Below are 26,606 nucleotides of genomic sequence, written 5' to 3'. Positions count from 1 at the left end.
TAATGGTCACCCATTCTTACCCATTGCACCGTAAGTCAAAACCACTCACTCAAGGCGAGGTAGCATGCCTAGGTATGCCCACATAAAGTACACATACAAGAGCTCCTGGAATGGCATGACCAACAGCAGGGCTGGGACGAGTCCCCTGGTAGAAGTTCCACATTTCCATCTCAGCCACTGCAGGCAGCTGTGACATTTCTGAACCCTATCTAGAGACAGCAGATGACCGTCAGACCTTCTGGAAGTTGTAGAACTTGTGTCTGACTGCTGTATGCCAAGTAAAATTAGTCCCTTACTTCTTTATAGTAAACCAAATCTGCCAAAGGGCTAAGAAATCAGGAAAAATAGGAAATTGGAAAAAAAAAAAAAAAAGGGGAAGAGTTCTTTGAGCTGGGATTTTCAGTGTTAATGATGACTTTCAGCTCCAGTGGATTTAGCCTTTGTTTAAAATGAAGCACCATGCTGCATAATTTTTACAGATCTGTGTGATAAAATTACTTGCTTTGTGCAGACATTTGCCTATCACTCCAAACACCCTTTCTCCCAATTCACTGTTACCACCATGAAACAAAACTTCTCAGCTATGTAATGCTGGAATTATTTATCTATTTTGATCACAATCTGAAGAAATAAGCCCATGCCTTATCGAAAGTGAAAAAAAAACCCAACTCATTTCACTTTCCCAAACTTCCCAAATCTCGATAAAGCTTTATGTTGTAGTCTTGCATTGCTAACATTAACAGGACATCACATCAAGCAGGGCACAAATCTAAAACAAGCTCCAGAAACACAAGTTTTCATCAAAACAGAAGGCATGGTTTTATTTAAATATTCCCTTTCTCATTTACAATTAAAAACAACATAAGTAATGAATGAACAGATAGGAGGACAAAGAACTTCATGGTCCCTGGTCAATTGAAGATTATTTAACTCTTACCTCAAAGTGAAAAATAATAACTATTGGGTTTTTAATAACATCAAAAATTGATCAAAACTCCCAGTACACACCAAGAGTTATATGGGGAAAGGAAACCGTACAACCTCTAAAGATTCAGATGTATAGACTGGTAACTATATAGCTCAGATGGCCTCCTAACTCCTAGTCTCACTTACTCCCTCCTCTTTCTCATATTTGATTTTTTTCCTTTTTCCTTACCTCCCCTCTCCCCTACAAAGCAGCTCAGATATCCACATATTTACACAGCATTCATGGCGGCAACTCTGTGACTAAGACAAACTGATGAATATGTAACATGATCTTAAAAAAATGCATGTGAATTATGCAAAGGCATCAACTTAATGAGTACTTTCATTTCATCCTTTTATTGCACTGAGGGGTCAGTTTATCTAACAAAGAGCATCAGAATAAATGACTTATATTCTGAAACTTAGATAATTCATCTGGCTAAACAAGGAGAATTATTTGAAATTAATCAAAGGACTGGAATTCTTCTACCATAGGATGGGCTGTGCCATTAAAATGTCAGGGCATCCAGGACATTTTGGTATGCCATCTGAGGTCTTAAAAATGTGACATAAGAAGTGAGCTTCCATCTTAGTCTGCAACCAGAAACTTTTTAAGAATCTTCACTGCCTTTAGAAGATTGTCATAACAATTATTCATTTTGATTTCTGGAACTGAAGCGATGATGTGACTATTTTGCAGAATGTAAAAACAAAATATGTGCCATCCTTTGTAATGTCTTTGTTATTTCACCTACCTGCTTATTATCATAAAAATGATTTTTGTGCAGCCTCTTTAAGGGTGACAGAGAAGGGCTTTTATTTGTGCAATGGTGCATGATGAGTATTCACATAGGAAACTACAGGTATGTTAGAAACACTCATCTGGAAACCTCACAGATTGCTGCCTTTGGGTATTGCCTATGAAGTGCAACTGTTCACTTCCAAAAAAAAAAAAAAAACCACCAAAACAAAACAAACCAAGAAGTAACTATATCCAATTCCAGTCAGTCTGGCAAGATGGACAATACCATGTAAGTTGGGCAGATATCTCAAAACTTCAGAATTTGCAAACATTAGGCTTCAGAAGCGATATTCAGTGTAAAATATGAAATAAATTGCATTTGTATGACAGTCTTCAAATAATTTTGAATTGACACATTCCTAATAATTCCCAGTCATGTTTGTTTGGAAACAATTAAACAAAACTGGTTTAAAAAAATAATCTGTTGATGCATTTTCTTCATCTCTTCCAACTAAAAATTCAACTCCAGAAGTTTCACTGCTGTTTTTATAATGTATGCTTTTTTTTTTTTTCACCTGGGTCATTTCACGTGAAAGTTCTATCTTACTTTTTGCCTTCAACAGTTTGAAAACTTTAGAGAAATCATTAATATTAAGAAGAATGCAAAAGATGATAGTTTTCTCATCTTGTCTTTGTTTCTCTTTTCCTCTGGGCCACATAAGGATGTTCAAGTCAGCAGAGACAGTGTTGCTCTTTAAAAAAACTGCTGATTTAATATTTAGTAGGTGATGGATTCCACCTCAACAATCAGACTTAGGAATAAAAATAGTCTGAATCCCACTCAGTGCCATGCACAAATCCATAGATAGAAACCCAAAATATTGTACAGCACATTTCCTGCTCAGTAAGCTAGAGACAAGCTGCTGTGATTCCCTATATATACACATATATTCTGAGCTGATGCCTGTCAAACCAGCCCCTGGTTAAGTGGCAAGCATAATATAGCTTCCTTTCCCTAGAGGTAACTGTCCTCATTACTGAAGCGAATGAACCCCTAGGTGTATAATAGAATCTTCTTTAAAATATTCATCATATGACAGCTGATATTTCAGCCATATTTGGCTGGAATGCCACATTTTGGGGAATTTAGGACTCCATAGTCAATTAACCTAGTATTTTGCTCACCATCTTTTTTTTTTTTATCATAAATCATTAATCATTTATGTTGGTATGTAACTTGTGACTCTCATATTCAGGGCTGAGCAAGATGTGCAGACAAGGGTTTCTCTACTGCAATTATGTCCATTAAAACATCTGGACTAGCAAGGCTGAAACTTTCCACTTTCACTCAACCGGAAAACACCGACTTCTCCAAGGTGAGTCACATCATCCAGCATGGTTCCATTTCCTTCACACTTCTCAGAATCAACACTGAAGGCTGTGCAAACCTCCCTCTGCCAGGAGGTCTCAGGAGGCCCATGGGCAGGCAGGGGGAAATAAAACAGGGGCCAGAATACTTCACCACAAATCAGAACAAAGAAGCTATGTAGGGAGAGAGAGACAAATACAGCAGCGAGTTATTCAGCCCAAACATTTCCATCCTCAGACACCAAACTATCGTTTTCTTTTGGCCTCTCCATTCTTGCTTCTTTCTTAAAAAACCCCCGCCATTTTCCTGGCCTCCTCCTCCCATTTGTTTTCCTACCTGTTCTTAATTACAGCCACAAACATCAATAGGTCCTATTCCACCTGCCCTCCCACTGCCCCACCGCTCCCAGCACACGTACCTGCTGCCTCTTCACTTTCCCCTTTCACAACCCTTCCCAGTCCTGGTTTCATGCACGGCACATAAGGCAGGTCGACAAATAAGCCCCGCCAGTGCGGAGAGAGGCTGTCACTGACACGCAAGGCTACGCAGGAAGTTTGCACAGCACTTACACTCTGCAAGCCTTCCCGACACCAGCACAGCATTCCAGCACACTGGTATTATTTTTAAGTGATTTCTCATGTGATTAGGACTGTCTCTCCGTTCCCACATGCCACTCAAACACCAGTGGCAAAAAATTCATCCTTACTCTCATCAGAGCTTGTTTGTCATCCGAATCCCTCTTTAGTTTTAGTCATTTGCTCAGTCTTAATCTACTGATCTCATTATGCTGGTCTAATTAAAATCATTTGCTGACAAATATTGTCAGTAATGTTACAGTTGGCTAAATTAACACTGGCTTAGCCTTAGCTTTTTTATCAGCTTAACTATGCAGCACTGATTGATGAGCATTTAAAAGCAGGAATTCCTTTCTTCAGGTCAAAGGCATAAAAGGAAAAGCTGGAGATTTGAATGTGATACATCAACAAGTATTACCATCGAAAGTCTGATATAATCACGCAGGAGGCAAGCCAAACGCACCTCTCCACAACTTCCCTGCAAGCTAGGTCATAGCAACAAAGCTGCATTTGGCCCAGCTTGTTAAAACAGCAGGAGCAGAGCTTAATATCTTGCTCTAAAATTGCTGTTGTAAGCAACACATCTTGTTGTCTGACTTTTATTTACTTTTTTTGGCATAAATTGAGTATTTCTAGACCATGAGTATTCCTCCAGACAAAAATTAATTGCAATATTCATCACCGTATCTGTCTAAATGATAGGGATGCTGGAGTGTTTTACAGTGAAAACACATCCAATTTTAATGAAGTTCAAAAGAAGAAATGTTTATTTATGGATTAAAGTACACAAAGATCTGCTGCTCACACTTTCTGAAATACTGACAGCTTTTTTTTTTTTTTTTTTTTTAAGGGAAATAGACAGAGAGAGAGAGAGAGAGCCAGGGAAGGAAAGACTTCACATCTAGTGCGTAGCTGCGGTGAGTGGATCAATGTTCCCAGCAGACAGGCAGAAAGCTCCTGAATCTTTTGACGCTCGTTGAGAACAGATGATATACAACTGAAGTCTGAAGACAAAGTTGCCTCTAAGAGGTTGCCTCTGGTGAAAGGGTGGAGATGTTGTGCTGATAGCCCATCACAGCTGCAGGGGGATGTCTCAACACGTCTTGAGAAAGACTGCATATTTCTCAGTTTGGGGCTCAGCTTTGCTACGGCTTGAATTCAGTGACATTAGCAGTCCTAAATTTACTCTGCAGAAAAAAGGTGGAATCCAAATTAGAAGAATATCCTGGATAAATTTATTTTCTATTTAGTAGGTTCTTAAGAGAAAAAAGCATAATTACGTATCTAAAATTAGACCCTCTACTGAAGACCTAAATAAAAATAAGTTTAAGAGAAGATGTGAAGGCCGCAGAGTGACATGTAAATATAACAGAACTATGAAAAACATTAAATATAGAGAAAAATCCAGCTCTTGGATAAAATTCCCATAATGCTTTTCCCCACTTCAGGAATTTGCAACCACTGCCTATTGAATGAGAGCTGCAGCTGGTGGTGGTCTTCAGAATGATCCATTAACTGATGGTGCACACAAATATTACTAGGGGGAATACTGGCCTCCCCAAAATAGAGATTCAGCCTGCTTGGAGTCAGATGTTGGGAAAAAAAAATGCTAACACCCCTAGAAAACTGTGGCTGTGCATGGTCTTGACAGTACTCAACTGGATCAACAAGAAGCCAGGTTTGCACAGGCCCCAGCAAGTTAACTAATGCAAGAAATCCTGACTGGGTTTTTTTTGGTTTGGGTTTTGTTTTTTTTTTTTAAAGTTTTTCTCGGGCTTTGTCTGTTCAGGCTGGCTGTCTGGATAATTCATTTTTGGGAGGGGCATAAAGGGGAAAAAAAGAAAATACGACTGGCAGGTAATCCTTACTGATCTGAGAACCACTGCTAACACTGACCTGCTGTCAGACCATCCAAAGACAAGAAAAGATATAATCTGTTGTCATTATTACAGTCCAAATCCTCTATGGATTCAACCACAGGAAAACAGTAAGTCCAGGGTTAGACCTTTGCTTACACTACATGGACAGAGAAAGGAAAAAAAAAAGAAAAAAAAAAAAAAAAAAAGAGACAAATAATTTTCGCCAAGCCAGCTAACAGCATGCTGCTGCAATACTCTGCCTCAGGCCATGCAGCCTCAGCTGCACCATCTGCCCTGGAAAGACTCCAGCGAGGAAGGAGCAGCTGAGAGTGCAACAAGTCGAGGATCCAGTATAACCATGACTGCACCAGGAGCTCACCCAAAACCTCACCTCCCCAGACACCTACTATGTTAAATCATTATTTTTGATCTGTCCTCCTCTATTCAGCTGTCTTAATTGCTTATTTCCCTGTAAGTAATGGTTTCGTATGCCTTTCCAATGTGTAACCTTCTCTCTGAATTCACAAGGGACAGCACCCTGGGTAACAGGCACCGTGAAATGCCACTCACGATGGAGGTATTAGGCACCAGGAATAAAACACAAGATGAGATTTTTGTAAGAGCAGTAAAAGCCCTCCAAAGTCTTAGTGACATCAATTATCAGAGATAGAGGTAAAATGCTTTTTCCTATGTTCAGCAGCAAAATTCCCATTGACTTCAACACTGCAGGATGTGTCCCTGTGCACTGAAACAAATCGTCTGTATATGAATGCAGACAGGAAGAAGTGGCCTCCAGCAAAGCAATTTTTTATCTTTTGGTTCTGAGGAGTAATAGTAAAAAAGCCTCTCCCTTCAATCTGTATTTCAGTGAAGTCACCCACAAAGAGATGTAACGTTCTGGATCACACTCTTTTCCTTTCCTTTCCTTGACATCTTACCATGCTTCTCATTTTATTTATACATTTCTTCTTTATTCTTGACATGCAAAAGTCACTGACTTCATATGAGGCCGTAATGCAAAGACATTTGTGCTTTTTCTGAGGGTAGACAGTGTGTGCTAAGGAATAAAATCCAATGGTCTCCTGCGGGGAAGAAACAAGAAGGCAGCATGAATCTTCTGCAGATACAGGTGTGAAAACCTCCATTTCACCTAACAGATCAAGGAGCAGACTGGGGATATTTAGGTTGTATAGTGCAACTCCACAAATTCAGCCAGAGAACTTGACTATCTTGTTGGCAGTGCAACAAGACACACACCCTTTGCAACTCTCGTTCACAGGACAGAAAGAATAAGAAAGAGCAACTCATGAGCTGCGCTGCCTCAGCCTGCAGAGCAGAGGAGCAGCGGCTGTCCCCCGTTTACACACCTGGACACCCTGAGCCCCTTCCTGCCGGCTGTGGAGGCAGCACTTCCCATGCAGCGTCTCCACGTCAGGCCAGAAGACACTCCTGGCAGTGCAGATGAGTTGCTGAATGGAAAATGCACATTACCCAGAAACTGTCTTCAAAACCCATTTTAAAGAGAGACTTTGGAAAAATCTGCCATCATTTTGATCATTACAGATGGATTTAAAAAGACACCTGCAAATAATTTAGAAAGCTGCTTATGTTTTTTTCACATGCATACAAATTATTTCCTGCTTATGCTTTTCAGTACCTGAATCCTGATTATTTCCACTGGTCTTATGGCTCCGCAGCAAAGCACGGCTTCCCTGCTGCTAGCTCCTCACATCCCCGAGGTAAGGGCAGGACCTGTTCGTACTTGTTGAAAATGACTCTGTGGTCTCTGAGCACAGAGCAGAATTTAATGATCAGAAAAGTAGATACACAGGCAATTGCAAACAGTTCAGTGCTTAGGATTTTGAAGGAGGATATTTCTACAACACAGTTATGTGGAATGTTTTCTGAAATATCACATGTATATTTGAATCCATCCTTGGGGCCCAGATGTACTTGCAACTGTTTTATTATCACTGCTTACTGCTGCCAAAGCCATTTCCTTTGATATCTCTGATAATCCCGTCATGACTTCAGGGAATACAAAGTGATACCCAGCAGACTAGGAAAGGGTAGAGGTGTTCGAAAACTACAGGAGAGGAACTCAAGTTTCCTAGGCCAGAGAAGAATGTATGGAGAGGTGAAGCAGAAGAACGAGCAAAACTGTCCGCTTCACTCACTGCAGTGGGTTGCGTGTGCGCGTGTACATCTGTCCTTGCACCCAGGTTCAGCTCTCAGGCTGAAGCCACTGTTCTCTCCTTTCTGCTCATGCAGAGGCCAAGCGGCTGCACATGACCTCTGTCACAGAACACCAAACACGCTGTGAGGCTCAGACGGGTAGTTGTAGAAAAAAGGAAAAAGCAGCATTAAAATACTCTCTCGGGACAGAACAGGTCAGAAGCATAGTCACGGGATGCAGATCCAGCCATTCGCTGCCACTTCTTACCCAGGGCAGTATTTACCACCTGAGGGCCCTCTGGCAGCTTAGGTTGAAGTAAACCGTTTGCTGTAGTCCACATCCAGGGAGCACCCACCAGTGCTGTATTACCACCACACTGGCACCGGCTGACACTGGTTTGGCTGTATCATAAAGCAGAAGAGCGAACCAGGCAGGGAGACTTCATTTCTATTCCTTAAAGGGAGAGGACTAAGAGAAAAGGAAAAACAAAAGGCTACCTGTAATGACTCTGTCCTTGGCATCAACGGAGGGGCTGACAAGGCTATCACTTTCCATAAACACATTGAGAGGGAGAAGGTTACCTGTCTGGCACATTTTGCCAGCTCTGTGACCTATTTATATTCCATTGTATTTTCCACAAGTGCAAATATGCAAAAGGCAAACTTCTTCCCATCCAAACAAAGACAGTAACACAAAGCTGTCCTATGATGCTGCAGGATACTCCTCAGCAAAACCTATAGTAGGAGGTTCAGAAGCAGAAAGGATGAGGACACCCCTGCTCACACCATGCTTGCTTTCCTCTCCTGTGGTCATACCGGAACACTGCAGACTGTGTCTATGCTAAGGTGTCTTTCCATGCATGCAAAAAACACCACCAAAGAATCTTTTAAGATAGCAGGTTAATGGCAGACCAGCAGAGAAAACATGCCAACTGGCATGTAACTACAGCTGCATGCACTTAGAATTTTTATTTTAATTTTAATTTATAATCCTAACTGAGGTTCTGGCATATATGCATTGTCTATGTTTGTGTCCTCCAGCTCAATACCCACTTCCATTGTCCTGGTTTCAGCAGGGATAGAGTTAATTTTCTTCCTAGCAGCTGGTATAGTGCTGTGGTTTGGATTTAGGATGAGAATAATGTTGATTTAACACACTGATGTTTTCAGTTGTTGCCAAGCAGTCAAGGGCTTTTCAGCTTCTCATACTGACCTGCCAATGAGGCGGCGGGGGGCACCCAAGAAGCTGGGAGGAGGGGACACAGCCAGGATTGCTGACCCAAACTGGCCAAAGGGATATTCCATACCATATGACATCATGCTCTATACATAACTGGTGGGAAGGCCAGGAGATGGAGCAGCTCGGGAACTAGCTGAGCATTGGCTTTGGTTGGTAAGCAACTGTGCTGTGCATCACTTGTTTTGTATATTCTATTATTATTATTATTATTATTATCATCCTTTTCTGTCCTATTAAAACTGTATTTATCTCAATAGTTTTATGTTTGCTTTTTTTCTCTTTTCAATTGTCTCACCCATCCCACTGGGAGGGAGGGCAGTGAGTGAATGGCTGTGTGATTGTTTTAGCTGCCAGCCGGGTTAAACCACGACACCATTGCAGTCATGAGCTTAATGAAGATAGTTTTCACAAATCAAGTGAAGAGCTCTGGATGCAATCCAAAAGAGAATGTTGGGAAGCAAATTACTGCACTGATAATTAATTGGGTTCCTATGTCCAAATTTTAAAGTTTGTAATTGTACTGAATTTTGTGGCTATTTCCCTCTGTAACAGCCAAGAAAGATGAAGGGACTCTGGACAGAAATTTATCAGAGTTGCTTTACAGACTGTATCTGAAACTCCCATTTCTCACACTTACATCCTTACCATTGAGATTCACAGCCCCAAATCCTTCCATGAAATTACTATTTTTTATTATTACTATTACTATTTATTTATTATTACTATTATTCATTACAAAACAATGCTATTGCAGTTAGTATAAGCAGTACAACAAAGTCTATACAAGTTTAGATACAATACCAAAAATAGTACATTTACTAATATGTACCCGCTGGTTTTTAACTTATCTAGTCATCTTAAATATACAGCATTAGTCAACTACCTATATTTAAAAAACAATACTACCCATGACACAAGTGGTAGTATCTGGATTATGACAGGCACTGAAATTTGTGATCCAGGCTTCCAGGTTCTTGCAGGTAGAGATCAATGGGGTCAGCCAGACAGCAGGATCAGTAACCTTTCGTCTTCTTAGATGATCTGTTACATCTGTCTATTCCTTTTGGATCTACTGCTTTTAAGGACCAACATTATTCTGCTTTAGGGGCAAACTACTCTTTTCCCTAATGGGAATAATTTGCAGCAACCACTTGTCGCCTTTTTAAGAGCTGCCCATTCAAAGGCATGTTCCAGAGACCCACATTAATTGTATGAAAAAATATGTTCTGTAGTAAGTTCTGACATATTGCAAATGCACAGAATGCTTGACATTTTTATGATTATGCTAATATTGTGACATTTGATGTGCTTGTTTTTGAAAATACATAGTGCAATTAAGTTCTCTGAAAGCAAAAACAGAAAGAAACAAATCAATCACTGAGAAGCACGAAGAATGAAAACTGCCTCTACCAGCTTTGGAAACAAATGCCTGCTAGTCAATGGCAAACAACACGTTTGAACTAGATATTTCAGGAGACTTGTCAGTTTTACTCTGAAAGTAAAGAGCACTGATAGGGTGACTTTCAATTTTTAGCACAAGCACTGGCTTGACTTTCACCTGTTCCCTCTACCTTTGAAGTATATTAGTATCTGTCATAAAATGACTCTTTCCATCACTGAAAGAATTTTAAAAAAACTGGTTCCTCTTAGACAACTTCAAACTATGGATAACCCAGTTAGGTCATGGAACTTTGCTTTAAACTTCATCCTCATTTAAAAGACATTGCCTGCTTCAGTTGTACCCCAAAGTAAAGTAGGAGAGTACTAATATTTATAAATACCAAAATAAATATTTTATAATTCCTCTCCCCCACCTACATACCAGAAGATTAGCAGGGAGAACCAGAGAACTTAATGAGGCACTACTGGAAGAGCACAGTGCTTCATGGTAGGAAGGCTAAATGGATCAGTGCTGTGGAGTCAAGAAGAAACACAGAAAAGCAGCTTGATGACAGCAATGCTAAGAAGCAAGATCCATCTGCCCTGCGGATCCTTGAAAGCAGTACCTTACTGAAAATACTGAAGTAACTTAGTAGCAACTTTGGAAGCAAATGAAAAGAACATTCATAACCTCAGGGACCATATACATTTATTCTCTTGTTAAAGACAAATACTAGCCAAACCGAGTTTAATAAGTCTAACTCAATGGAGACTTACTATTGATGAAATCAAGAATCACACATCGAATTCCTTACACAATGCATCATCACGGCAATAACGATAAGCTTAGAAAACTGCAGAAAGTGACTGAAAAAAGGATTTTGATCAAAAAAATCAAACTCACAGTCAATTATTGGCAAATCCTGAAATTAAAGTTATAAATAGGAAGAAGCTAGAAAATTGTAGAAGTTTCAGCTCTTTTCCCTGAGATAACAAATTTAAGTTAAAGAATTGGTCTGGAATTCAAGGGAAGAAATAAAAAGATTATTCACAATCAAAAGGAATGAACCAGCATAACACAAAGCCTAGGAAAATAATCCTTTCACCACACTCAGAGACTCCTACAACCTTTTCTGTTCCTAATAAAATGTGTACACCTAAACTTTGTTAATGTTCTCAGTATTTGGCTTTTTTCAGATACATGCACTCTGGGATTAATAATGTAGAGCCACATGATCTACAGAAAGAGCTCCTTATGCAATTGGCATGGTAACAGATGCAGCATTTCTTTTACAGAAGTGACAGTTAGTGGGTACCCCTTCCGCCACCCATCAAGTATGACACTAACCCTTTCTGAGTTACTTTCTTACACTGTAAAACTAAACCCAAAGCTTCCCAGATCAAACATCCTTCTCTCGGGATGTTTTAACTTGAGACAGCTCAATGCCCCATATATTTCTTTCCTTGGGCTTAGTCTCTAACAAACACTTTCTGGTTTTGCTGGCTGCAAAGCCTTTGAGAAAGTTGGCCCATTGGCCTGTAGTGGTCAGAAGGGAAGCAAAATTAGAGGGAAATAGTGTTTCTTTCTACTGAACTAAGTTCTTTGATTAGGTCTACGCCAACATGTAAGCCCAACTACAAACACACTGCTTACCTGTGGGCATGCACTTAGACAGAAATTTATCCCAAAACCTTAAACTTTTAAAGATAGCAATTAGCTTTTCAGTACAGACCAGGATCTAGCCACATGTTCTGGAAAGACTAACACTGAACCAGACCAAACATACTGCAGCCTATTTTATCCACCTGGGATCAGCTAGTTCCAAGCTGTAAATATTACGGGTGGGCTTCATCTCGCCTGATTTTAATCACCTAGAGTGTAGATGTCTCTATCTGAGCTAGTTAATTTAGGCTTTTTTTAAAAAGTGAAAGAAGAAAAATAAGCATTTTGAGATGATTCATCTGACCTATTTTAGTTGATCTACATTACAATGAGATTGATCACACCTTAAATTTTATTAAGTTGAATGACTCAGTCTCTGACTTGGTAAATGGAGCATAACTACTGGCTCAGGTATTTTGAACATACAATGCAACCTTCTGCTGACAATGGAGAGAAGACACATGCAGTTACTAGAATCAGTATGTCTAAATTCTTCTTCTCCTATCACTCCAAATATACCCTATACAGAAGGTGTGAGTCCTCCACTTGACTTTGTCTTCCACTAACAAATAGGACCTTTGGCTTTCTCCATCTTGGCTCCCTTGTACAGTTTTTGTAATGCAGAGGAGTAATAAGGTATTTTGCTTTGTTATTTTCCTCAATGTCTAGGAATCCAAATCAGAAAAGGAAGTGTATCTAAGGCATTCAGTGCTGAATATCTGGATGTCCCAGATTCTACTAGATACAGAAAAATGCCAAATTCTGAATCTTGGATTGAATTCATTTTCCTAGCCAAGCATTACTGGTAGAAATCAAACAGGATCTAATGCAGCAGAATACCAGTCTTTAGGCCCACCATGAACCGATGTGGCTTTTTAAAACCCAAACCTGACTAACAAGGTTTTTTTTCAAAACCCAAACTCATTATAATTAAATGTAATTACAACCCCCATAGCCTTAAATCAAGATTTGCTCAGAATGAAAACAGCATCTGCTAAAGTAAATTATTTTTCCCTGTAGGTGGCATGGTAAAAGTTGAACTACATAAGGGAAGCATACAAAAATACCAGACAAAAAGGCTTGCAGATATAAATGCATTTTTCTTAATCTAATGTCATTGTAAACACTAGTTGATGAAGTAGCCAGAATTATTACAACAAAGTCAAATAAATAAAACTCAAAATAAGAGCAATACTTTCCAAATTGTTTGAGACTGTCTACCGCTACTTCTGCATTGCCAGATGTGAAAGGCCAGTTCCCTCATTTCAAAGTGCGGAATTCACTACCATGAAGACTAACGGCAGCTGGGGTTACCCAGCATCTCTGAACATCGGGTTCAGAACACCACGCCTTCTTCCAAATTTAGAAACTCCTTTTGACAATATGTACCAAATTAGTTTCCTGTTCTACTATGCAACTCCTCAAACTACTAACAATGCAGTCTTTACACCAAAAAGATCAAACCTCGGTTCCACCAAGTGCAGGGGGAGTTCTGACACTAACTGAACGAGGTAAAATAGCCTCTGGTGCAGAAATAAATTGGGGGGGTGAAGGGGTGTATATGAGGTTATATGTTTCATTTCTTATCAGGAGTCAGTCTTACCTTTGAGTCATTCTATAATAAATACCATATCATTGCTCAATTGTATGGAAATGGTGATTAGTGGTTCTGCAAATGTTTTGTTTGGAATTTGCATTTTCTCATCAAAGGATACTCCTCTGCCTTCATATGCTGTCAGCCTCTTTCGGATGTGACGGCTCAACACAGAGATGCCTCAACTATATCAGGAAGAAAAGAAAATGTATTAAACTACAAAAAAAAGGACAAGCTAAACACAGAGACTCTGAGTTCAGCCACAAGAGCTCAGAAATAGAGGGAGCGGTGGCAAAATATTTTGGGTTGACTAAACATCATGCCCTGAAATTCAAGTTACAGGCAGTTCTTAAAAAAAGAAATCCCAGAGAATAAGGCAGAATGAAAACCAGTAAGGAATTTTAGCTTCCACACCCAATTTCTGGCTGTAAAATATATTTAAAGATATTTTACATTTCAAACTTTGGGGGTTCTGTATAGTTTAAACATCTGTCAAATACGTGTGCCGTAGACCCTCAGCCATGAGGGAGTGGTTGATAATGGGGAAGGTTCATTAAGGTGGGGCCACCATCCGTTTCAGAGCTCTTGAGATAGTCCCAGTTTTTAATAGGTCTCTCCCACCATGCCAATATGGTCAAGGAGCTCCAAACTGATTTGAGTTGTGAGGCTCATGTTGAGCCGAACTTGCTATAGCACTTCTTTTCTTAGATAGACCACGCAGACAGAGTTTGGTTGGTTGGATTTTTCCCTTTTTTTTTTTTTTTTTTTTGGGTGGGGGGTGTTGGCAGAGACAGGAACAGGAGAGTTCACCTTCCATCTTTTTGTTGAGATTTAAACTATATCTAACCAGTTCTGAATTCATTAGGGTACCTGTGGTGGGTTGACCCTGGCTGAGGGCCAGGTGCCCACCAGAGCCGCTCTATCACTCCCCTCTTTCATTAGACAGGGGAGAAAAGGTAAAACTTACGGGTCGAGATAAGGACAGGGAGAGATCATTCTCTAATTATCATCACGAGCAAAACAGACCGAACTTAGAGAGGGAATTCATCTTATTTATTACTAAGCAAAACAGAGTAGAGGAATGAGAAATAAAACTAAACCTTAAAAACACCTCCCCCCACCCCTCCCATCTTCCCGGGCTCAACTTCACTCCCGGCTTCAACCTCCGCCCCCCCCAGCGGCACAGGGGGACGGGGAGTGGGGGTTATGGTCAGTTCCTCACGCGGTGTTTCTGCCGCTTCTTCATCCTCAGGGGGAGGACTCATTGTTCCCCCGCTCCAGCGTGGGGTCCCTCTCACGGGAGACAGTCCTTCACGGCCTTCTCCAACGTGAGTCTCCTCCACGGGGTGCAGACCTTCAGGAGCAAACTGCTCCAGTGTGGGTCCCCCACGGGGTCACAAGTCCTGTCAGCAAACCTGCTCTGGCGTGGGCTCCTCTCTCCACGGATCCACAGGTCCTGCCAGGAGCTTGCTCCAGCGCGGGCTTCCCACGGGGCCACAGCCTCCTTCAGGTGTCTCCACCTGCTCCAGCGTGGGGTCCTCCACGGGCTGCAGGTGGAATCTCTACACCCCCTCATCCTCCCTCCATGGGCTGCAGGGGGACAGCCTGCTTCACCATGGTCTTCACCACGGGCTGCAGGGGAATCTTGCTCCGGCGCCTGGAGCACCTCCTCCCCCTCCTTCTTCACTGACCTTGGTGTCTGCAGATGTTCTTACATCTTCTCACTCCTCTCTCTGGCTGCAAAAGCGCTCTCTAACTGTTTTTCTCTTTCTTAAATATGTTATCACAGAGGCGCTGATTGGCTTGGCCTTGGCCAGCGGCGGGTCCGTCTAGGAGCCGGCTGGCATTGGCTCTATCAGACACAGGGGTAGCTTCTAGCAGCTTCTCACAGAAGCCACCCCTGTAGCCCCCCCGCTACCAAAACCTTGCCACGCAAAACCAACACATTCCACCCCTCGCCTCTGTGAATCACATATTTAAGAATTATCATTAAAATATACATTCAACACAAAACTTCACAAACACTAATCACATCAACAAAGAAAAAGAAAAAGAATTCTCCACACCACCATCAAAACAACACTATCACAACACCAGAGTGGACAATCTACACACAAAATCTACCTCTAGTCCCTTCACCACTATATCACTCTCAAGTTACGTTCAGTCAATGTTTTGCCCGTTACCTCTTCCCATTACTATCCTTATCTCGATTTTTCTCGTGCCCCACGTTGGGCGCCAAAAAAAAAGACTGTGGTGGGTTGACCCTGGCTGAGGGCCAGGTGCCCACCAGAGCCGCTCTATCACTCCCCTCTTTCATTAGACAGGGGAGAAAAGGTAAAACTTACGGGTCGAGATAAGGACAGGGAGAGATCATTCTCTAATTATCATCACGAGCAAAACAGACCGAACTTAGAGAGGGAATTCATCTTATTTATTACTAAGCAAAACAGAGTAGAGGAATGAGAAATAAAACTAAACCTTAAAAACACCTCCCCCCACCCCTCCCATCTTCCCGGGCTCAACTTCACTCCCGGCTTCAACCTCCGCCCCCCCCAGCGGCACAGGGGGACGGGGAGTGGGGGTTACGGTCAGTTCCTCACGCGGTGTTTCTGCCGCTTCTTCATCCTCAGGGGGAGGACTCATTGTTCCCCCGCTCCAGCGTGGGGTCCCTCTCACGGGAGACAGTCCTTCACGGCCTTCTCCAACGTGAGTCTCCTCCACGGGGTGCAGACCTTCAGGAGCAAACTGCTCCAGTGTGGGTCCCCCACGGGGTCACAAGTCCTGTCAGCAAACCTGCTCTGGCGTGGGCTCCTCTCTCCACGGATCCACAGGTCCTGCCAGGAGCTTGCTCCAGCGCGGGCTTCCCACGGGGCCACAGCCTCCTTCAGGTGTCTCCACCTGCTCCAGCGTGGGGTCCTCCACGGGCTGCAGGTGGAATCTCTACACCCCCTCATCCTCCCTCCATGGGCTGCAGGGGGACAGCCTGCTTCACCATGGTCTTCACCACGGGCTGCAGGGGAATCTTGCTCCGGCGCCTGGAGCACCTCCTCCCCCTCCTTCTTCACTGACCTTGGTGTCTGCAGATGTTCTTACATCTTCTCACTCCTCTCTCTGGCTGCAAAAGCGCTCTCTAACTGTTTTTCTCTTTCTTAAATATGTTATCACAGAGGCGCTGATTGGCTTGGCCTTGGCCAGCGGCGGGTCCGTCTAGGAGCCGGCTGGCATTGGCTCTATCAGACACAGGGGTAGCTTCTAGCAGCTTCTCACAGAAGCCACCCCTGTAGCCCCCCCGCTACCAAAACCTTGCCACGCAAAACCAACACAGTACCCAAAACCGAAAGACGCTTCTTTGGGTTGCATTAGCTTTGCTAAGAGGGATTTCACACGGATTTACTGCTGGTTATCGTCATAATGCTATGATAGAAACATCCATTTATAATGCCTTTTAGCCTTATAAAAGACAACACAACAAACTGATGCTGTTCTTTCAGTTTGTCTAAAACTGTAAATCTGCAATAACGCATCACATCCTTTGCACAAACATTTACTTAAACTACTTTTAAATATGCACTGCGTTGCCAGCATGATGATAACAACAGTTTGAAATTAATGGACCTTATCTGCCATTACTTCTGAATGGATACCACTGCGAGCATTATGAATGTGAAACAGCCCTTGCAGTTGAGGAAGCAGGTGTTCATATAGGATAGAAAGAGGACTGAGCCACAAATTCTGCCTATGGGACACTCCTGATGTGGGAAAGTGTGTTTAGAACCCATTGGTTATTTAAGCATGCAGTGTAACAATAACGACAGCAACCATTTGAAAAATGTTGGTTTGCCTTTGTAAAAGGCAAGGCTTCAGTTTTGTTACTTATGATGTATAAAAACTTTTTTGGAGAATCTAACAATTAAACAAGATTATCAATTGCTTTTGCCTGTGAAAGGATTGTTCTGGACTGATTACTCTAGAGCATGACATCCTACACACAAAATAAAATATAAGCAATGGGCATTCTTCTTCCAATGGTCTTTAAAGATGGAGGACAAGTGAACATAATGCTAAATTTTCTAATACCAGGTCTAAGTCTGAGAATACCAGAAAGGGTGCCATCTGGAGTTAAATGAGATGTAAATTTACAGTTTAAGGACACCTGCCCATTAGGGGTGAGGTGAGACCACAAACTTATTCTACTGCGTAGATGTGAAGTAATAACATCCTTAGTCACTAAATGTAAAGTCAGACTAAAACTAGCAACCCAGCAGCTGTATATTGAATATTATTCTGCTTGAGGTTTCAATTTCCACTCTAGTCTTGGGCAACTATTTTATTTCACATGATAAATAAATGGCCGCTCAAAAAACATTCTCTACTGATATCGCCTATATTTGATTTGTCACTGGATTCACTGCCTATGAAAATCTGGAAAACAAATACAGCATGCATTCAGAACCACAGAATGGTTGAGGTTGGAATGGACATCTGGAAGTCATCCAGCCCAACCCCACTGCTCAAGCAGGGCCACCTACAACTAGTTGCCCAGGACCATGACTTTTGCATATCTCCAAGGACGGTGACTCCACCAGCTCCCTGGGCGCCCTGTGCCAGTGCTCAGTCACCCTCACAGTGAAAAAATGCTTCCTGATGTTCAGAGGGAACCTCCTATGTTTCAGGTGGTGCCCATTGCTTCTTGTCTTGTTACTGGGAACCACTGAGAAGAGGCTGGCTCTGTCCTCTCTGCACTTTCACTTCAGGTACTTACTTACATAGATAAGATCCTCTCTGAACTTTCTCTTCCTGGGCTAAAGAGTCCACGATCCATCAGCCTTTCCTCACACGAGAGATGCTCAAGTCCCTTATTATCTTCATGGCCCTTCATTGCAGTCTCTCTAGTATGTCCATGTCTCTCTTGTGCTGGGGAGGCCAGAACTGGACACAGCACTCCAGGAGTGGCTTCATCTGTGCTTAAGAAATGGGAAGGATCACCTCCCTTGACCTGCTGGCAACGCTTCTCCTAATACAGCCCAGGATACCTTTAGCCTTTGCTGCAAGGGTACATTGCTAGTTCGTGATCAACTTGGCATCCACCAGGACTCCTAGGTTCTTTTCTGCAAAATTTCTTTCCAGCCATTTAGCCCCCAGCATGCATGGTGCATGAGCATGGCACTTGAGGTGCAGGGCATGGCACTTCTCCTTGTTGAACTTTATAAGGTTCCTGTCAGCCCATTTCTCCAGCCCAAGCCTGGATGGCAGCACCACCCTTTGATGTATCAAAAGATAAACGTGTCTGAAGTATAAAACTTGGGACAGCTTCTTCACCATTTCTTCCAGGATCTACAACTACAAGGCCTCAGGTGAATTACCAGACCTCTCCTCTGGGAAAGTGTGGGATACCCAGGTTCACTACATACACTCGCCCAGTTCTGTGTTCACTCCAACAGCATAAGGGATAGCTGCATTTTACAGATAACCTTTTAATTAGGCAAATTATATTCCTCATTAGAATGCCATCTTTAAGGCGCTGAAGTAAAAAATGGTTGTGCCTCGCACTAATTCGTTGACAGTGATTTCTGTTCTATCAAACCAAGCCTTGTAAAGACAGATTCTGTCTTGGATGTGCCAGCAGTTTTTTAAGAGAAAACAAAAAACAGTATTTGAACAGGAAAATATGAGGTAGATTTATAGGAAAAGCAAGGAGTTTTTTCATGTGGAAAAAGATTAGTATCACAAGGTTCAAGTATTAAAAAATATTAAATTTATTGCGTGATTGAAATTCACTATAAAAAATGTTATTCAAGGGAACTGGTGAAAACCCTTGCCAAATAGTAACATAAAAATGAAAGCTTTGATTTTGCTAGCAAACAAAAAAAATTGTTGCTTAATACTACTCTGAGGCTCACTCCACCTCTTCTTTACAGTTTTTCATTAACTTATGATCAAATCCTGAAGTATATTTAAATTTATTGACTTCAGTGATGATCCCAACAGCACCAGACTATGAGAGAATCAGGCCCTGAGAGTTGCTTATATAAATACTGGCACACCTTTACATAACAACTTTTTTTTTTTTTTTAACATTATTACATTAAAGTGGGAGGGCTTTTGCAGGCTGCATATTCCTCACTCATCACTGTCACTTTGTAAAGCATGTGTTTAATGAGGCTGTGACCAAAATAATTTTTTCATGTTTGCCTGGGTATCGTAGGCAAAGAGCTTTTGGACTACAGTGGTGTGAATGATTACAGTACATCAGTCTGCAAACAGGGCTCCAAAAATAGAAAGATGACCAAATGCTCAAAGGGGAGCAGAACTTTACAGCGTCCCAAAGAGAAGCTTTTATGAGCTCTAGAGAAGACACTATATCAAGGCAAATTGAATTCATCCAAAATTTATTTAACAGGGCTGGATAGATATGATTCTTCTACAGTTTACTTCACAGCTGTTGATCATTAAACACATTTTAGATAATCATTTGATATTCATTTTACATGCAATAACATTTTTATTGAAGTTAACATAATTGCACATCTTAAGAACTTTGTTGAAAATGTTCCCTTAAGAACAAAATTATCTGCAAAGTAATGCTATGAGTTGTGTGCCTCACGGGTTAGCCAATTTTGTAAATACACATGAAGTGAACACATATCACTATGACATTATTCTGACATTGCCACTGCTTTAATATGCATAGTAAATATTTTGCCTAGGGTCTTTTGTGAATATCACTGATTTACTCATTCTGGAGAGGTTAAAAGAGGAAATACAGAGATTGTGGGCTACTGTTTTACAGTTATCTTGTTCTTTCCTGTTTTGAGAAATAATTTTTTCAGACTGGACTTTTTTTCTGCTCCCCTAAGATCTTTCTCTTGACTTCAAGGAAACTCCTCCCAGAAAAATTACTTTGGCCATAATCCTAGAAGCTGATTTATGTCAATGGACGCACACAGTATCCCATTGAACTCAGCGGAGCTCAATATGAACGTAAAAGTTTTGTGGATTTAGTAGGAAGAGCAGAGTAAAATTCAAAGTTTTCCAGGGTAAGGTCCATACTTATATAAACAGTGATTGACCAGTGTTTGGCTTCAAGTTATGCTCGCCTACTTTCCTAATGAAATGTAACAGTGAGAACAATAAAAATGTTTCAAATTCTCACAGATAATTTTCTGTACTGGAATTATGTTCATTTTGGTGACTTTCTGACAATTTTTTTTTCTAAAAAGAAAGCCATTTCAAAATGGGCTTATGGAAATAGATATTTTTGTAAACCTTTTTTCTCCAAATTACCCAATTTTAAGTTACACAAAAAGAAACACTCCTAGTTAATCCTTTGCCTGAAAATTCTGGTTATTCTGGTGAATATCCTCCTCAGTCAGAACTGCAGTGAAGATGAATTGTATGTACCTGCCCAGAAGACGATTCTTGACAAAACCCTACCCAAGTTTCAAAGCTTCCTTAAGTAGAAATCTAATAAACCTATAGCCACAAAGAGCTGAAGTTTTTCAAAGACTTTAACAAGTTGCTTGTAATTTTTTCTGACTTATTGAAGGAAAGGGAGTCGAGGAAAATTCCAATAAAACTGTATGTAAGCCAAAGGTTTGTTTATGTTTGTATGGCCTAGCATTCACACATTTCCTGTTACTAGACTTCCTATTAGTGATGTTTAACTTTAACCACATATCCTGGGTTAAGGAATAACTCCTAAAGTCAATTTCCTGATTAGGCTAAGAAAGGTCAAAGGTTAATTTTGTAGCCACATGGTTAAGCTACCAACAGCTACTGCACAGCCTTGTTTTAACATATAAAGTTACTGCAAATATTAGCTAAAGGAGCTGGCACGCTCTGGTGATTACACAAAAGTGTTGGGAAAAAATGATCCCAGAGGCTTATTCACTCTAAGTGAAATTTACTCTCTTCACGTGCACACACAAGATACCCATCAGCGGAGACATCCCTCACATATGGTGGGGCCAACCTGGCAGCTACAAACGTGTACACGCCTTTAAACATGGCGGTGTGACCACTGCCAGAGCCCAGTGCTCATCCAAGAAACTTCTCACTGGACATGTTATTATAGACTTTCTTCGTATACTTGCTACAGATCTTCAAGAGCAAACAAGGTTTGCTTAAATTTATCATATTCTTGAAATTTATCATATTCTTGATAAATTTCTTGATAAAAACTTAAATTTATCATATTCTTGAAAAAGAAGCACAAGGATTTCTGTTTCCTTAGAAAAAAAGCTGATGTATGATGAATTTGCAAAGAGCATCGCAGCAGATATTCCTGTTGTACCAAATCAGCAGGTATTAATGGATTGGTATTTCTTCCATTTAAATACTAAAGTGAACAATCCTCTGCTCAAATACTGCAGATGAAACAAGGAGTATCTGAAAAAGTTTGTGAGGGTTCTGTCTGGAGGGATACTTGTTTTCAACAGTAAAATCAAATTTTTTTCATAGTGACATGAGTAACAACAGCATATTAACACATATCAAAAATAATGAGGAAATCCAGACTTAAAGCTGATAATCCAGATTCGTTCACACTGCACTCCTCCTTCCTTGGTGAGTTCTCATCTACAAATTATTCCATTCTGATTCAGTTTTAGTAACCTAGCCAGCACGCAAAATGATAGTCAAATGAATGCAATCCCAGATACTGACCTTTTTTTTTTTTTTTTTTTAGATTCGTGAGACAGATGTCAGGGGAATTTGACATTGGATTTAGTGAAGTTATTCTTGATATTTAGTTACCTCGTTACAGGTATTGTAGACTAAAACAGAGGGCTTACAAGTAACTAAGTAACTTGGGTTGCAAGCCATAGCTTTAAAAGTGAAACTTGGTTAGACTTTTACCCAAGGCCTAACATTGCTAATACAACCACAACTATTTTGGGATGATTTCTCTGTTTCTCTCTCTCATTATCATTTACATTTGTATCAGTGTGGCAGCATTTTACACTTGTTTTGCACAGTGAAGGCCTCTAGATAAGACATGAGGTAGCGGAGACAATCAGTCATCAGTCTTTACTCAGGATTTCCTGACTGCATGTGAACAATAACAAAATCTACTTTTTTGTAAAAACTAATGCATTTGAATAAAGATAGAAATAGAGAACATCTGTTTCTCACACCTAAATCGGGTTAAATTCCAGTCACAAGGAACTGGCTCAATTTGCACATTTAGACTGTTTGCAAGTAAGACAATTTTTGTGAATGTTTCATAGCCATTTAGCATCCAATTCTTATAAACAAAGCAAATATAAGTGGATGCACATGAGCCGTTCTTTATTCGCTTGTGGACTTAACATTTGGAATTCGCTTTTCCAGCCACGTGACTGGTTCTACCAGTCAGACAGTACAACTTCTGTTCTCTGACAAGATTTCTTAAACTTTGTAAACAGACATAGCACTTGAAAAACATGTTCCACCATCCAATAAAAACAACAAAGATTACCTACGAAATAGCAACTTTGGACAGACTGTCCAATGTTCATTAGACATTAAGTCTAATGAAATTTGTTGTATTTTAAGAAATCTTCATTCTTTTGTGCTGAGGGATATTTCTGTCTGGGTGAAGGTATCCATTTCAGATTTTTAAATACTCTCTTTTAAATACTTTCCTAAAGTGCAGGGGAGCAGGGGAGAAGGAAGAAAGATATCAATAAAATTTATTGGCTGGATTTCTCTTGTCACAGTCACACCAACTCATCACTACAAATGCAGCTTTTCTGTCCGCTCAGGAGCTGTCACGTTACTGATCTCCTCCTCCTCCTCCTTCCTCTCCACATCTCCCCTGATTTAGTTCAGCTTAAGGGTTCTTTCCAGTCAGCAGCTTTGACATTTTATCAGCTGAATTTGATTAGTTATCCCAAAACATTAATTTCTAGGATCATTTACATTTTACATTGTAACCTCTTTTGTGGAACATGTGATGATGTTTCAGCAGCACGAGCTCCTCTGATGTAAATCCTCCTGTCCCAATATTTGACTACACTGCAGGTACAAATTCTCCTTTTTCTCCAATTGTAATACAGCGAGGTCTATGGTCAAGGAATCGCACTTTCTACAATGCCCTTGCCCTCTTCTTTTTTCTTATTATTGGGAATGCCCATACTATTGCACCTTGGAAAATCACTGCATTTTTGAGTCTTTCATTTCCTTACTGCCTATAATACCCGCATACACCCAGCCAGCACATACAGAATTATTGGGTAAACGACTCCGATAAAAATACAGTCTTTGGCAGCCAAAATCATTAATGTCCTGTGCTATATGTCTAATAGGTATCGCACAAAGAGGATAGATGCCACTGTCTTCTCATAGTTCTGATCCTGAAACCCAACGAATGGACATAAATATTTTGATCAGATCATTTCTAGTTCCTGTCACTGCTCTTTTTGGTGAGGGAGAGTTGAGGAACTAACACAAGTTTATTCATATAGAAATTTTTCACACCTCTCAACTCTATTGCTTTGAAATCCCAGACAAATGGCCATTGCTCATGCATGGTGGGACTCTCCACCACACGGGCCGTAAGACAGGATTATCTATTTCTCTCTTGTGAGAAGATATATTGCATGCTTTTAACACTGATGGAAAAATTGTCAGTACCCTTGCTTTAAATAGCAGTGGAGCAACTAAAGCGTTTCATCAGATCCTGGGAGACTTGGGTAATATGTTCTCCTGAGACAAAAGGTGTTCATCTCCTGTTTTCAAAGAAAGTGCCCTAACCACTAAATTAAAGCTTGATCAAAGTGCTCTAGAATGGCATTGCACTGCATCACAGAGCAATACAGGAACATCTACAGAATGCATCTAGAACCCAAGTCCAATTTTAGTTTCCTGTTTGGAGATGAAGGGAGAAATCTGGCCTGTGGTTAGATATCACTATTCCAGATTTCCTAGAATATATACTAACTATATTCCTCATTAATCACTGTCTGGATAATACCACAGCAACTCTGATGAAGGTACAACACCCTTACCATAGTACAGCTGATAGCAAAATTTGGCTCAATATCCTCAAAATAAAAGGCTATTTTATCTGTGTAGTACATGCTGTCTCTTTTATTGAAAACAAAATAGCGAAACAAAAGTCATCCTGAAGAGACCAAAAGAAACTTAAATATGTATTTTTTTCTAAGCATATGAATATTTTATGATCTATGGTTTCCATAGTGCTTATTTACTGTGTTTGTTTAAGATTTTGAGTTGTCAGAATAGACATGAGGCAGAGCAGCAACAGAAAAACAGAAAATAAGTTCGTAACAAAGAAAGTTCTCACATTTTTCCTTGGGACATAGACATGAGGATATACCCACTATCAACACATGGCAAATAACATATTAATTGTTCATTTGGCCCAAATTTAAACCAAGACTTCAACAATCTCAGAAAGTATTTAATATATCATTTGAAATTTTTTCTGGTCATATTAAAATGTAGAAAAGCCTCAATAAAAATAATCATAGAAGGACAAGCCAAATCAGGTATATTTTGAAAAGAAAATAGTGTGTCTTCAGTAGAATTGGGTTTTCAGATTAGCAAATTTCTTTCTAATATCTACAATGAGATATTTTCCAGTCACTTATCTGTGAAAATAGTTTCAGAAAAGGTTAAAGTTAGCAAGGAATTTTTTAAAATCTGTATTATTATAATTTCCTTCATTTATCATTCTTTCTTCATCAGAATTAAATCTCTATTTGCATTTAGCATTTTTGGTGTTAAATGTATCAAAATTTGCTTCTTCCTTTCAGGTAATGACAGAGTAGGAAATAGCAAAGACCGGCTTGCTTGGGAGATGCACAATATTTTTGACTATGTCTTTTCCAGACTCTGTGTGTTCTTCCAGTGAAAAACAAACAGAAATACTTAAATTACTTAATTGCCTCCCAAGGCTGAACCTAAACTCTTCCTTCAGCCACACTCTGCCTTCAGTAAACCTCAACAACAAGGCAAACTGAAAGCTTTCTTTGTTATCCTGGTCTATGGCACCTGAATGGTGCCAAACAAAACTAAGTTAATTCAGAACTCTTAGCGAAAGGATTTCTTTCTCTGACTCCTCCTCAATACCAAATAAAGGAAAAAAAAAAACCAAGCCTTTTTTTTCCTCTCAGTATTAACTAACAGCAGAGACAATAAAAGTATCATCTCCCTGACGTGACAATTTACGTACACTCAGCTTCCTCTTTTTTTTTTAGTTTTATTCCTTCTGAGTATCCATTTGATTTCTCATGGTTATTATTCATCGACATGAAGGCGTTACCTCTTATGGTATGAAGTGGTTTTCTGTGGAATCCTTGTAATGCAGAAACTCATAACCATAATCTAGACTAAAATGTGTTATCTAAATTGCTGTGGTTTCAAAATTTACAAAAATGTGTTTCCTAGAGCAATCTAACTTCTCCTTTTACTACAACAACAAAGTAAAGCCATTAAGAAGACTATGAGTTTGAGCAATTAATTACACACTTAATAATATTTTATAGTTTTCTAAAGACTTTAAAGTTCTTTCCAAACATTATGATTCAGATCCTGCCACCATTCCTCACACAGACTAGGAAAATAAATGTAACTAGACCAAAAGCAAATTACATTTAGGTTCTGGGAAAATTTGGATTCTGATTCAATATTTTCCTAACAATTCAGTGAAACAATTTTGACTGTATGCATTTTGCAGAATGGGAAATGGAAACACAGACATTAAGCAACTTCACTTAACAAAATGGTAGAAAGCCAAGATTTCTTTCTTTTAAGAAAAAGCTTTGACTCTAAGTATCTCACAGAGGTGAAGAGTTGCAAAGGCACAAAAGGTGGTCAGCCACATAATCATTATGGAAAGCCTTGGAGCTGGATCCCACTTCACATTTTATTTCTGTAAATCTTCCCCTTGCTGTGTTACTGCACCATAAGAACATAAAGAATGAATAACTAACTATTGCTTAGAGATTTATGTTTCTTAGATAACTGATGCCATGATCATCTCAAGAGGATACATAAATTAGAGTAGTATAATCATAATATCTAAACCTCTTAAG

The 26,606-nt window shown here is 40.2% G+C and overlaps 2 long non-coding RNA genes across 2 annotated transcripts in view; both read right to left on the bottom strand.

Moving 5' to 3' along the window:
* LOC142600610 (uncharacterized) overlaps positions 1 to 26,606 on the bottom strand; it is a 147,163-nt gene that overhangs the window by 67,282 nt on the left and 53,275 nt on the right. Inside the window, exon 5 of the long non-coding RNA XR_012834187.1 lies at positions 13,573 to 13,748. This is a non-coding gene — a long non-coding RNA (uncharacterized LOC142600610). The remainder of the gene's footprint in view (positions 1 to 13,572; positions 13,749 to 26,606) is intronic.
* LOC142600611 (uncharacterized) lies at positions 795 to 9,151 on the bottom strand. The gene is made up of 3 exons (XR_012834188.1): positions 7,169 to 9,151; positions 6,450 to 6,593; positions 795 to 4,839 (listed from the first exon to the last, which is right to left on the bottom strand). It is a non-coding gene; the product is annotated as an uncharacterized LOC142600611 (long non-coding RNA).

Source organism: Balearica regulorum, chromosome 2 (assembly GCF_011004875.1).
Source record: "Balearica regulorum gibbericeps isolate bBalReg1 chromosome 2, bBalReg1.pri, whole genome shotgun sequence".
Taxonomy (NCBI): Eukaryota; Metazoa; Chordata; class Aves; order Gruiformes; family Gruidae; genus Balearica; species Balearica regulorum.
Note: the sequence above shows the minus strand (reverse complement) of the source record. Positions and strands in the feature narration are given on the sequence as shown.